The sequence below is a fragment of the Chelonus insularis genome, unplaced genomic scaffold (assembly GCF_013357705.1).
Source record: "Chelonus insularis isolate UGA/USDA-ARS -01 unplaced genomic scaffold, ASM1335770v1 contig_88_pilon, whole genome shotgun sequence".
Classification (NCBI taxonomy): domain Eukaryota; kingdom Metazoa; phylum Arthropoda; class Insecta; order Hymenoptera; family Braconidae; genus Chelonus; species Chelonus insularis.
The window spans coordinates 3,376,779-3,390,906 of record NW_023276776.1 but is presented as its reverse complement, the minus strand read 5'-3'; the positions used below and the strand labels follow the sequence as shown (position 1 = coordinate 3,390,906).

Sequence of the window (14,128 nt, the reverse complement as noted above, 5' to 3'; positions counted from 1 at the left end):
TGCGCCACGTGACTGTTAACAGAGACACGTAGCAAATATACAGTAGCCCGCATTAATCAACTGAACTAATCGGAACAGCGGAAGAAACAAGAGCCAAAAAAAGCTTAAACAAGACTAATATAAAATAAAATACAAAAAGCCCAATAAGATTGAATTTAGTAGACAAGAATGTTGAGATAAATATATCCTTTGTTCTCTCATTCACTATACAATGTTAAATATACCAAAAAGCTCCCTCGCTAAAAGGAAAGAAGAAAAAAAGTCCAAAATAACGAAGAAAAAAGATATCGAATAAAAGAGTGACCTTTATGTCTTTTTGTGAGTAATAATCGTAGCACGCGAACCAACTCGTTACTCATTCATTATATCTATGGGCCAATAATATTAATCGATAAGTCGAAAGAAACTAATAAAAATGATGGAAAATAATATTACAACTATTTATTTAGGACATTTAGGTAAATATGAAATAAAGCTTAAAAAAGCTATGTTTTATTGTTTCAGTCTCTACTAGATTTATAGTTTCAATTAAAAGATCGTACTGTTGAAAATTTTCAACAACTTCCAGTGAAGTTGACCAAGTGATTCATTTAGAAGTTATAAGCAATCAAACTTGTCATCAAAGCAACATTACTTTGTTCACTCAGATGAAGATAACCTTTAAACAAATTACATGCAATGTTGAAATTGGGCAAATTGAAATTCTTGGTAATAAATAACTATTAGTTGTAATTACTTTTCTGTTTTAATATAAATATATATATATATATATATATATATTTCACATTTTCCCAACAAGAAAAAGAAGTGTAATTTTGAATGTGACGCCAAGTTGAGTTTTACAATCTCGAAAAAGTGTTTGAATAATTGAAAATGAAATATCTCCGATGCAGAGCAATCTCATATAAGCAGTGATATTTAATAAAGTAGGTCAATAAACTAGGGGAAAAAAATCAAACGAGTTTCAGATGGGGAAAAAATAGGTCTCCGGGATTGGAACAAAAGTTAGAGGTTCTTTTACTCTTTTTATTTTTTTTTATTGCTTCTCTTCGCTAAAGTAACGCGGAAGATAGTCGACATAACGCAGCTCGAACGAATGACATAAGACATCCCCATCCTGACTTGAGCGCCACATGACCGTTTCTGTCACGCGCCTAAACTCCCACCAGACCTTCCAACACTGCCAACACTCTTTTTCTTTCCTCTTTAAAAAAATCCTCCCACTCTTCAATTCTTCCTTGCCCTCTCTGTCCTCCATTTCCCTTATTCACCACCGTCGCCTGGACTTTACCCCCACCGTTCACCAGCCGATCCACAAGGAGCAGAACGGCATATCCATAGACATATACACTGTGTCCATGGGCATATCGATGGGAGACCCGAGGCTTGCCGAATCATACCGAACTCCTCCGACCCTTGGCCTCGACTCATCTCGCACCAAATCGTGAACTAGAGGAACAGTTGCATTTAAACTCTGGTCGGGTTCGCGTTGGATGTCAGTTGTTGCACCTTACAATGAGTCTTCGAATTAAGTTTGACATTTGAAATTCTTTTTCAACCCACTTATTATGTGATTAAATAAAAACTTGCAAGTTGTCATTTAGATGTTCTTTTTTGATCGTATTTTTTTCTTTCATCATTCCATTCGGAATTAAAGTGAATTATTTTAATGTGTTTTTATTGTTCCATTCGTGACAATTGATTATTAATATTTTTCCTTGGGGAAAAAAGAGTTTGAGTGATAGTAATATATGATTATTTTATATTTTACTTTTTATTTATTGAGTTAAATTACTTACGATGTATAGGCACTTGTGACATTCTTTAATTAAGAAAAGGAAGAAGAAAGAAAGCGAGAAAATATGAGAAAATGAAAAATCTCACATTACTTATTGCTTTAATTAAGTAACAATAGAATTTTTCAGCAATCATTTTATTTATCTTATTTTATCGTCTCAGTTCTTTGTTTTATTTTAGAGAGAACAGAGGGGAAAAAACCCTGGTATTGAGAGAAAAAAAAATTGAAATTTGAGAAGTGTTTGGCAGTAAAAAAAATTCACATGCTGGCTAAAAAAAAAAATAAAAAAAATAAGAATAAAAAATAAAAAAAGGTACTTATACGTGACATGACTTCGAAGCACGTTCAGAGGATTCACAAAGTACCTGACGTCTCTTAGAGATCTAAGATTTCGGGGATTCGGTGCTAAAGTCTTACCTCGCTCTAAAATATCTTTGTCTTAAATTTTTCCTTCAACAACTTCCCTTTCTTTTATTCATTTTTATATTCTTCATTTATTTCGATGATATATGAAATCACATATTTACTAACAAAAATATATATTCTACCAGTCATTTTATGAAAATTATTTTTAAATTCTATTCTTATATTTATTTGAAAAAAAAAAAAAAAATAATATGACAGGCACAGGGAAAAATCATTAAAAATTTGAAGTCCTTCATTTTTATTCAACTCACATTTTTCCTTTAATCGATGAATGACATTTAGTTTTTTTATTTTCTTTTTTAAATGACAGCAGAGAAATATTCTAATGTGTTCATCTGTTATCTTAAAAATTAGATCACAACATCGGAAATAATTATTCAAATAAAAACTAATTATTTTCTAATTTATCTTTTAAAAATTACTTTATGATAAAATCAATAATTTTACTCCGAAAAAATGATACCAAAGTTGCCAGTCATTCATAAGTTTTAATAGCCATTATTCATCAAAAAATCATAAACTGAAATTTTCTTTGTTCAGATATTAAAAATGGATTTGAAAAAAATTTTATGATATTTGCTCTAGTAAATTATTTTCAGTAGCAGCATAATAAAAGTCAAATCTAACAAACTGATATAAAGTCGAGATGTGAATTTTTAAAATTGCCCAAATTACGATACTAAGATTCAATTCAATACGAACAAAAAAAAACCGTATTATTTTTTATAAAAAATTTAGCGCTTGCGTGTTAAAGTCAGGCACGATTTTTCTTTTAGTTTAAAATCCCAGTTGAGACTTCGATCCGAGGCCGAGAGAGCTCTGCGTGGGAGACCTGTCGCTCCTTTCTCTCCCTTGCAGTCTTTCTCTCTTTTTTTCATTTTCTTACTCTTTCTTTCGGTATTCGCTTACTCTTTTTCCCCCTTCTCTTTATTCACTTCTCAATCTGGTGCAAGAACACCCAAAGACGCCGACTTCTTCCGCTTCCGAGGTGAGTCACAATTTAAATTACCACAGACGTCTCTCTCTCTCTCACACTCTTTCTCTCTTAGAACAATTGGCAAAAGTAACGAGAATCAATTAATTTTACTTTTTAATTGAGAAAAAAAATTTATTAACACTCAATAATCATAATGATAACAACATAAAATCAATACCCTCGAGAGATTTCCAGATTCTATTGAAATTAATTGACCTCAATTTTGTAATATTTATCAAAGAAGTATCAAATAAAAGGAAGAAATGGAATAAAATGTCATTAATTATTCCCAACTATAACTATAACTGCTGTTTATGACTGGAAATTCATTAAAACCCTTTTATTATAAAATATTTTTAATTTATATTATTTTAAAATAGTGCATTTAAATTTATTGAGTAATTATGATCAATCATTAGTTCTATTTATGTAATTAAATTTCATAAAACAGAATAAAATAATGATGAAAAACACTCATTGCATTAGAAAAATAACGTTTTGTTCGTTTCAAGTTGACCAAACAATGAGATAATTCAATGCAATTTTTTGTTTCCATATGAAAGAAATTTTAATTGATAAGAAAATACAATTGTGTCACGATTCGTAGAATGATGTAATATCAGCAGACTTTTCATGGTAATTTTTTGATGTAATACTTTTTCCGTGTGAATATTGCAGAAGAAACAAGAGAAATGATGTTATCGGATGTATGGCACGCACCCAACAACAACTACTGCACTTTTTCTCTATTTCTACTTCGTTTTTTCCCCCTTTCCATATATTTTAAAAACAGTCAATTCATTCTCAATTTCCCTCCTTACTCTCCGCCTATCAACGAACACTCAAAGCTTTCATAAAGTCTGTCCTTCCATGTTGTTATGTTAGGAAACAGTTAGGAAATAGAATTAACATTATAATTATTGATGATCTCTAAAAATGCAGCTATTCATTCTTCAGTTGAAAAAAATTTTCAACACTCATTTATCTTTAATAAATCTTATTAACATCATCCTGACGAGGATTCTTGATAATTAATACATCTATTTCTAATGGATAACTTTTATTTACAATGAAAGAAAATTCTTTTTTACATTTTTGTGGTGAAAATGTTTTCAAAATTAACTGCAATGGGTAAACTTTATTAAAAACATCTGAATTCATTAATAATAATTAATTAATTATTAAACTAATGAATAAAATACTTGTAAAAAGTTTTCTTTAGTATTAAAATAATAAAAAAAAATAGTTTAATTAAATTCACAACTATTTTTATAAGATTAAAGATTATTAACTGATTCGATAAATATTTATCATAAAATAATTTAATGTATCGATGATACTACATAAATCTAATTAATTCTGTCAATAATATTTTAAATGAATTAAAACATTATACAATTATTCATCAATTAAAAGTCATATTATATTGATCAACTCTAAATGAGGAAAATCATGTTCGATTTAGAGGATGATCATCCCAAGGAATCAAGGTTCGTTATTTTTAATTAAAGTTGATATAACAGTTTGTTCGTGTTCTACATCTTATGTATTTTTATGATACTATCATCAGAAATATATTTGTAATCATGTACACTATTTGCAGACATATCAAATGTAAATGCAAATGCTCGATTGGTTCCAAATATAGTCTACATTATTCAGATATGCTATGAGTTATGATGATGGATTATTGCAAAATAGCCAGAGGATTGATTGGGACTTTTGATGATGCATATCCGACTTCCAAATAGGGACTACATTGCACAAATAGTGTCTACACTCTTTCCGATGATTAGATGTTGATTCAGTCGAATGAATAATTTATAAGAAAAGGCAAGAAAATTCTAACTTTGGAATTACTTTCTTGATGTGCTTAGTGATTGGTTACTTTAAGACGAAGTAGCTATTAGTGTGATTGAAAAAAACATCCTGTTTTTTCTTCATATTTTCTTCGAAAATATCGTTTTAATTTCATAAAATTCGTGACATTTTAATATATAATATAAATTAACATACTCTTCATTTAATAAAGTTAAATTTGAATAAATTATTATTTTATTTTTAAATTAAAAGCCACATTGCAAGCTAAAAATGACATTCGTGTTATATCTCGAGTACTTGACTGAATAATTGAATTATTCTTGAATTATTTAAGGAATCTATTGGAACGAATATACTTTTGAAAAAAGATTCAGAAGATAATAAATTCTGTTCGACAACTTGTGGGTCAACGATGAATTTTTAAAAGTAATAAAAAATTCAATCAAAATCTATAGGCTATCATTAGTTTCTTTGATTTAAAAAATTACTACTTGCTTTTAAACTGATACACTTTTTTGTTTTTCAATAATAAATCTATGAATGAAATACTTCTAGATGTTTTTAATCTGGTGTTTCTTAATCAAACCGTCACAGCAGCTCCAAATGAACACACTAAATCTAATTTCTTTCCAATTTATCGAAAAAACATCGCTGCCAGTAGTAAAGTTTATAGATTTATCACACAGAATTATTTCTCAATAAATGATAGAGTTTTCTTTCATTGATTTAAGAAGCCAAGTTTCTGGTGTTTAAGTTTGCTGATCTGGTACAAGTGATAGAAGCATTTCTGTTGCTTTATTCCTTTCTTATTCGAAGTACATTGTGTTCAGAAGAAATTAGAGTCATGGATGCAGTTGTTAAAGAAAAAGAAGAAGAAGAAAAGACGAATAGAGAGAGAGAGAGAGAGAACACGAGGGACTCCTAGACCGCATTTCTCGCCAATTCAGCCAGTTACAAAGCTGACGTCAGCTCTGCGGCTTGACATAATTCGATTCAACTCGCTTAATTTTGCGAAAATGACCAATCTTCTCGGCACGATTTTGCTTGCACCAAGAGATTGCGTTGAGAAATTTTTCTTAAGTCCATTCTCCTTCTCTTCATTTATTCTTTCTCCTTTAAGATCAACCATTAAACTCAAACCTTTCTCTCGTCCATCTCTATCGCCTCCAAGTAGTTGTCTTCCTCCTCCACATCTTCACTCTTTCCTCATCGCTTCCTACTATGCTCTCACCCACGCCACTTTCCTACCTACATTCGAAACTTTTATCGATCATCGACGGCTTTTACTCTTTACTTCTTTCTGTCTAACGTTTTAGCAATTTGTTATTGAGGATTCTCTGTCTCCGTATCTACTGTACTTTTACTTAAAAGCATCATTTATTTTTATTTACTTATTATTTTTTTTTTTACACGTTGACATTACTACTAGCAAGTAGACGACATTCAGCTCTCGTTTCCCATTGACATTTTATATGGCTTGTTTTTCTATTATTTTCATACAAATCTAAAAAGTGATCAAAATTTATTATTATGTCATTTTATAAATCAACAAACATTTTCATTCAAGAAAAAAAAAATATGGAAATTTAATGAATTATTTTATTCCAAATCCAACAAAATTTAAATGTTTAATCATTAAATTCTGAAAGTGTTTAGTTTCTAAACATTTGGATTTTAAGTGTCTGGTGAGTTCTCTTGATAGCGTTGATGCACAGTATGAACCTTTTTGTTTTGTCCTAGAAACAGATGTTATATCAGTCTATTAGATCAGGAATTTTGAATATAAAAATACAATGTTAAAGTTAATTGTTATTGGAAAAAAATTCCAATAAAACAGCAAAAAAATGGAATGTAAATAATTTCAAATTATTCGAAATTGTAGATATGATGATCAAAGAGAATATTTCCATGTAAAGTCATGTGTGAAATTTGAGAGGAAAATTAAATAATTATAATAATGACAATTTTATAAATCAATTTAAATTGAAATGATAACATTAAATGAGTGATATTATCATTGATTAAACATTGGAAACAATGTCTTCATGATTGAATGATGTGTTAATTTCATCTTCTGCCAATTGAATGTCACATAAGGCTGTCATAAATTTTCAGCAAAAGAGAGGTATAAGAAACTATCGTCTCGGAAGAGAATCTGAATAAAAATCAGTATTCCGTCATATGAGGAAATTTTTTAACTGGAAACAGTCTGAAGTGAGCAAAGATTCGCTTTTCAACGACGGACTTCGTCATCTTAGTAGAAAAGAGGATTGGAAAGAAGGATTTGGAGTGCTTTTGGGAGGCGATTTAGTCGCTTGCAGCCTAGCGTCAACGAGAATCAACCAAGCACACAAGTCTCGGTCTTTCATATAGTAAAATGGAATGAGTTGATGGCAATAGCGGTTGTGGTAGCTGTGTGTGGTGTTGGAGAGGGTGTCCAATCCGCGTCGAAATCGCATGGAATTGCAACGATCCTGGAAAGTGCTAGGTATACCCTTGCCCACAAGCGTTAAACCACCATGGATACTTGTCCGTTACCAACTAACACTTTAGAATATCTGTTTCACTCTTTCAGCCACTTGTGTATTTGTATCTTCCTCGTGAGAGTGTTATCTCGCCAACGCCAAGCCATGAGCAAAAGCATACAGAGTCAATGTACTTTCCTAATTCGGTACGCTCCATCGCATCCAATGATCTGTCCTCTGGCAAAACCGATTACTTTATAAAGTCATTATTGGCCATGCACTGGTGCTATGAATTCGATCCTATTCCACTATTATTTATCCCTTTATGGTCTAGAGTACATAGGCCTGGGATTATCTCGGTTAAAGGATTATTATTTTATGCATAGCCTGGAATATATCATAATTTTTTTACGGAATGTTTCCTAAATCTAAAAGAAATATAACCAATGAAATTAAGTAGATAATCAGTGAGCATTTGGATCCAATTTTTCCAACATTTGTTTCTTCACTAAGCTCAATGACTTTGTAATTTCCTCAGTGGGATAAGGTCTAGAATTTAAAACAGATCATTCTTCACGTGTTAGTCTGTTTTCCTAAAGGTTTTAAAAGAACAAAACTCATACACTAATGTTGCTTATCAGTTATTAAAAGTGATAAACAAGGTATTTTGATGTATCGAACAAGATAATAAGTTTTATTATGAAATCAATAAAAAATTTACCTCTTTCTGAATAATCATATCAAGTTTATTGTTGTGTACGTGAACTCAGATTAGAACACATTGATGATTCAATATTTACGCTATTCTTTCAGAAAACATGTTACTACAATTGTGTTTATACTAAACTTTGATAGCATGTTGATTGCTTAGTAGAAGTTAAGTGTGTCATCGTGTGTGAACTAGCTAGAACTTAACAACAAAGGGACACGCACCAACACATTATATTATTACTGGTAATCTATTGATGATAGGTTGTATTCCGTGATGGAAAAGTGTCTTCAAACAACTACCACTTATACCTTGTTTAGCTGTTAGACTTCTCAATTCATGAATCATATGAAGGGTAGCAGAAAGGTGGATATTTATCGATGACAGATGATGAAGACTAAAATATTATTGCTTGAAAATACACAGTTATGTTGGAATTATAACATTGTTTGGATAGAAACTGATAAGTTATGAGTTGAACTAAAAGTCAAACTTTTTCTAACTAGATTCGCAATATAATGCACTTATAAAGTTTCAGCATCGTTCGAACCTTAACATTTTCTTGACTTTAAAGCTTAGCAAGAAATGTCCATTTGAGCAGTTAAACTTGGAATTCTTATATTGGAGACTATTCAAATTAAAGTATTGTTTACTTGAGAAAGTTGTTTTCCTCAAATTCGCCCATTAATACTTGATGATTTGGCTGTTTTTCTTTCAAACTATAACTTTTAAACTTAAAGACATACGTTGAATACATAGATATAGCTGATCTAGAAATTGAATGTCCTTTATAAAAGGTTATTGCAAAGGTTAGAGCAGTAAAATGAAGCATTTTGATGACATAAATGTTGAAAATTCAGATCGTAAAACTTATGTAGTATAATCTTTAAATATGGCTTGTGTTCTTAACTGAAGTTTCCGCATTCAACTAATGCATTTCCTTTATACCAAAGTCCTATTGGAGTATATCCATTTGTGAGGGTAAGCTGAGCATACCAATTCAACCGTTTAGATCAAACCATTCGCATCAGTAAAGCCGGATGACCCGTTCTCTGAGTGTGTGCTGTATTGTAAGTTGGGCGTTCGTATTTCTCAGTGTGAGAATTTAGAAATGTACAACGTGTGGTAGCTACCCAATAAATATAAATCACCCAACTAAAAACGTTTTAAAAAAAAAAATTACATGAACGTGATAATACAGCTTATTTTAAAATGAATAGAAAATCAATCTAATTTTTTATCAAAGTATTATTGAAGTATTTTTTAAAATAAATATAAAGATGATCAATAATTGACTTGGAATGATGTAATAACAAGAAGATAATATTGAAATTTATTGAACTGTGATGATTTTTAATCAAATTAAAGGATTATTCTCCAAGTCAGAGTTTCGAAAGTGTGTTACGGAGTTATAGTTGAAGAGGAAGAGGATGTTTGTACTATGCAAAAGATCAAAGCTAAAGACCTGTACAAAGATGACTGCTTTGAATAAGCAGAAGTGATAAGCTATCCCATGCGGTTTCGCGAAGCTCTGAAGACTTGGAATGGAGCCCACGTCGTTATGACAATGTAACCAGTATCTTATCTCTTGAAATCATCAAAGACTTTCCGCGCTACAAAACACACCCGAGTTCTAGAATTTGCAAAAGACACAGCATATATTAACAAAGATGATGTCATACATTAGCTATTATCAATAATGCATTAAATATATATACATATATATACCAAAGCATATATTTGACTAATTTTTTCACTTTTTTATTTATTTAGTAAAAACTTTGTAATGAATTTTTTTACCGGAAATTAGCCAGTTATCTTAATTATTGACTAACGTGTTACAAAGACTAAATGAATTATTTATTATTCAACAATTGACATGGAATGTTACAACTTTAATTATTACTTCTACGCTCCTTTGTGTGTTCAAAAGATTCCTAATTATTCTTCTGCGAGGAAATTTAATTATCATGAAATAGAAGTCATGGAGTGTTTTAATATTACTTTGATATTTTTTTTTCATTCTAGCTATTTCAAAAGAAACATAAACACGTTTAAAATATCGAAAATCATTTGTTATCTCAGCTTCAGAGATTTATTTTATAAAAATGAATGAATTCATATGAATATCTAATAGAATTCTTGAAACCTTTATAAAATAACTTATTGGATACAAAAATATAATCTTCATTTCTATTTATTTAGTTTATATATTTATTTTGATTCAGTTTATTTTGTTTTTTTTTTTGTTAGACGCGACTGTTAGAACTTGCAGCAGATTCAATGCTGCAGAGCTCACGTTTGCTGGAAGAATGAGGTGTCAAGGGAATGCACGAGCTATGTGTCAATCCATGGTTGAAAATACACCGACGGATAAATAAATGAGACTTGGCTAGTGGAAGAGGAAGGGTAATAGAGAAGAGTGATGGAAAAAAACGATCGAATAAACTGAAGGTATGTTATTGATACAATTGGTAATGACGCAAGCTAAAATTGATCTCTAAAAGTCTATCTATAGATATAGTGCAAATTTATTCACTTTTTTTCAAAAATAATTTTTATACAAGATTTAGTTTGTAATTTTGATTGATTAGTCCAACAAAAGTTGGGTCATCAAGTTCGATACAACCATCGATAAATAACTCTTGACATTTCTAATTTAAAATTCCTCATGCTGATGAATACTATCGTTGAAAGTGTCAAGAATTTCTGATCTTTAATTTTTAATTTACTTAAAAAATGAGTGATAAAACAGTTCTACTGAAATAGTTTTCAAAGTTAATTTATTCGTAATTAAAAATCAAAAGGTTATTTATATTTAATTGAGGAAATTTAATAGAAATAGAAGTGCAGAATTGAAACAACACAAAAACAAATAACCAATTTAGTTAATCTAAAATTCAAAATAATTTGGTAATCAAATTGCCAGAACTAATCTTCATTTTGTTGAAACGAATCATGAAAATTGTGATTAAAGGTAGCAAAAATCTTCATCGTCTTTTGAATGTTGATGATCTTGCATCCATAGTAGATACAATCCTCAAACAAATTTTCTTTGCTGATGGAGTTCTCAAGATTTTCATTTATGTCTCGTCGAGCTCGTTCTTATTCGATCTTTCGAGTCACCCTCCGGAAGGAGGATAAGACATAAAGAAGAAGTAAGAAGTAGAGAAAGCTAAGAGGTGCTGAAAACAAGTTGGGGGATGATGGTAAAAGCGGTTAAAGACATGGAGAAGGGTGTCATGATGAAGGTTTTACTACTGTGGTTATATACCCTCTTTAGTTCGTGCAATTTTGGTATATCTGAATTGAAGCAGTATCTAAACGACGTCAAATGAATCCTCAACCATTAAACTTGACTGCTCTTGATATTCTTTAGGATTTTTATCAAAACTTCAATGCTCTAAATGACTGAGTCAAAAATCATGGGAATGTTGGTATTGTCAATAAGAGCTTTAATTAAAGAAATTACTTATACAGTTATGAAAAACCTCATCTTCCACTTCCCGTATGAATCGGATGATTTTTTCATGAGTTATGAAGGTTCAAAGTCATAGAGTAGATGATTTTTTTACCTTTACTCGACTTTCGACCTTTATGACTCTTATACAAGTTATCTAACAATAATTTTTGGGGGGTATTTAGAAACTTCAGAATCTTAGCTAGAGATACATATCCATGAGAAATGTCAAAAAAATTTATTTCACCCTCAAAATGGCCAAAATAGTTATCAAACTCCCAAAAAATGTGTTTTTTTTTTTATATTTTAGCGAATTCTAGGATGAAGGAAATTTTTTAAATATCTTTTATGAATATGCATATTTAGCTTAGATTTTCAAGTTTCTGAAACGTCCGTAAAAACAGTTATTGGACCGTCCGTTCAAGAGTTATAAGGGTTTAAAGTCAAGGGGATGATAATTCGTAATTTGTATTTAGTGTAACCCCTTTTTAAGGGTGTTAAAGTGAATTTTCTTGACCGGTGCCCCGATTCCGCATTTCTACACATCAAGACGAAGAGAATGAGCCCTCAATCATCAAAATCTGAGTACCTTTATTTTTTGGCCTAAAAAAATGGAAAGGGGTACCACTTGCCATTTTTTGGGGTCGAAAAATCAAAGTTGTCCGATTTTCAAGTTCGACCACTCATTCTCTTCGTCTCAATGTGTAGAAATGCGGAATCAGGTCAAACTTTCGAAAAATTAATTTTTTCACACCTAAAATGGGGTAAAACCGGAAATTGCTCTAATTTTCAGCATAAATTATGCTCCAATTATGATTTTGACTAAAGCAATCAAAAGCTATTACTCTCACAAATCTATTGATATGCTTATTTTTTACATAGGCCTAATAGATCCCGAGTTATTAGCAAAAAACCAACTTACACTAATATATCTTTATTTTATCAACTTTCTTATTTATATTGATTTTGCAAAAATAATGAATACATTTCAAGTACCTTTGGAGTAGAGATGAGAAATTTTTTTTTATGGGTTTAGAGAAAAATTTCTTAAACATCAAACAGGTCATAACATTTTTATCAATGTAAATTAATTATTTTTGATGTGGTAATGAGCCTATAAAGTGATAATTGTAGCATCAAAGTGTACAATAACTATTTGATAAGATGTTACAATAATTGATAACAAAGTTTTATTGTATATTTATCATCATTTGATAGAAATAGCAATAATAAAACTTGTCAAGTAAGAATTAAGTGTAAAAAAATGAGAAAAACAGATATGCTGTCCATTTGTTAGGTTTACCCTATTAGAATCAACTTCTGGAAGTCACAAATCATGTTGAGGTCTTATAAAAGGGAACTAGGGGACTTTGAACCGCCAGTCGGGTGCAACGAGGCGGTGCAAGAGTACTTTGTTGTAGCACAAGGAAACAAGAGGAAAACGAACAAGTGTCTCCTGGCTCTTTCAACGAAGACCGATAACAACCTCCAATGTTGTGCTAGGATTAAACCGTCTACGCAGGACAGTTTTTCTTTCCTACTTTCATACCTACAACAATAAAAGCCAGTCAAGATTTTTATCTGTCTTATGGTATATGACTCAAGACAATGAAATGGGCTCCGTGACAAAATGCTTACTGTAACTTCCTTACGATCCAGAAACAAAACAAAAAAGACAAGATAAAAAAAGCGTCTAATTGCAAGTAGAAGATTAAGCGAGATTATAGATTATTATATGATAAGCTAACGGGTCAAATATACGAGGCTTATCGATATTAATTTCATTTCCAAGAAAATCATTATTGAATCAACTACGTTGGAGAATATTTCCAATTATTATTCAATTAAATATAAGATGAATATTAAAATGAACTTTTCCCATAGAATTTCATTCATTCAAGTTTTTATTTACAATAAAATGGTTAAACAATGTTCAGTGAATTCATTTATTAAATTATTTAAATTTTTAGTCAAATAAAACCTTGATTTAGATACTGGCATAAAATTGAACAACTTTTTAATTTTACTCTATAGAGATCATTGGCCAAAAATCTTTGGACTAATGAAAAAACAATCACTTCAGTTAGACACAGCTCAAGAATGTCGAGAGGTTAATTGAAAGTACGAGAAAAGGCAGAAAAAAAAATTAGGAAAAGCAGTGGAGCAAGATGAGTACGTAGAGAGGTTGTAGGTTGAGGATTTCGGATTTTCCTTAGGTTAAATCTCTCCAGCGCACGTCGTTTATCGCTCATGGAACTTTTGCTAGAGTTTTCTTATTCTTCTTTTTCTTGTGTAGTAGTTCAATGTCCAAGCTAAAACATTTTCTCTTATACCAGCAAGTCCAGGTCTTTTTTTATTCACTTCTTCATTTTTAATTTCCCTTCTATGTTACGGGTTCTCTTTCGTCCTCTTGACCAATTCTCAGCATCACTCGTTTCATCTAGGTATCCTCACGAGTCCAAGCAATGTTATC

General features: G+C 30.7%; 1 long non-coding RNA gene across 2 annotated transcripts in view; it reads left to right on the top strand.

Moving 5' to 3' along the window:
• Nucleotides 1-2,658: 2,658 nt before the first annotated feature.
• LOC118071997 (uncharacterized) overlaps nt 2,659-14,128 on the top strand; it is a 46,282-nt gene continuing 34,812 nt past the window's right edge. For both annotated transcript variants that reach the window (XR_004690964.1, XR_004690963.1), the window contains exons 1-2: nt 2,659-3,212; nt 10,449-10,649. This is a non-coding gene — a long non-coding RNA (uncharacterized lncRNA). The remainder of the gene's footprint in view (nt 3,213-10,448; nt 10,650-14,128) is intronic.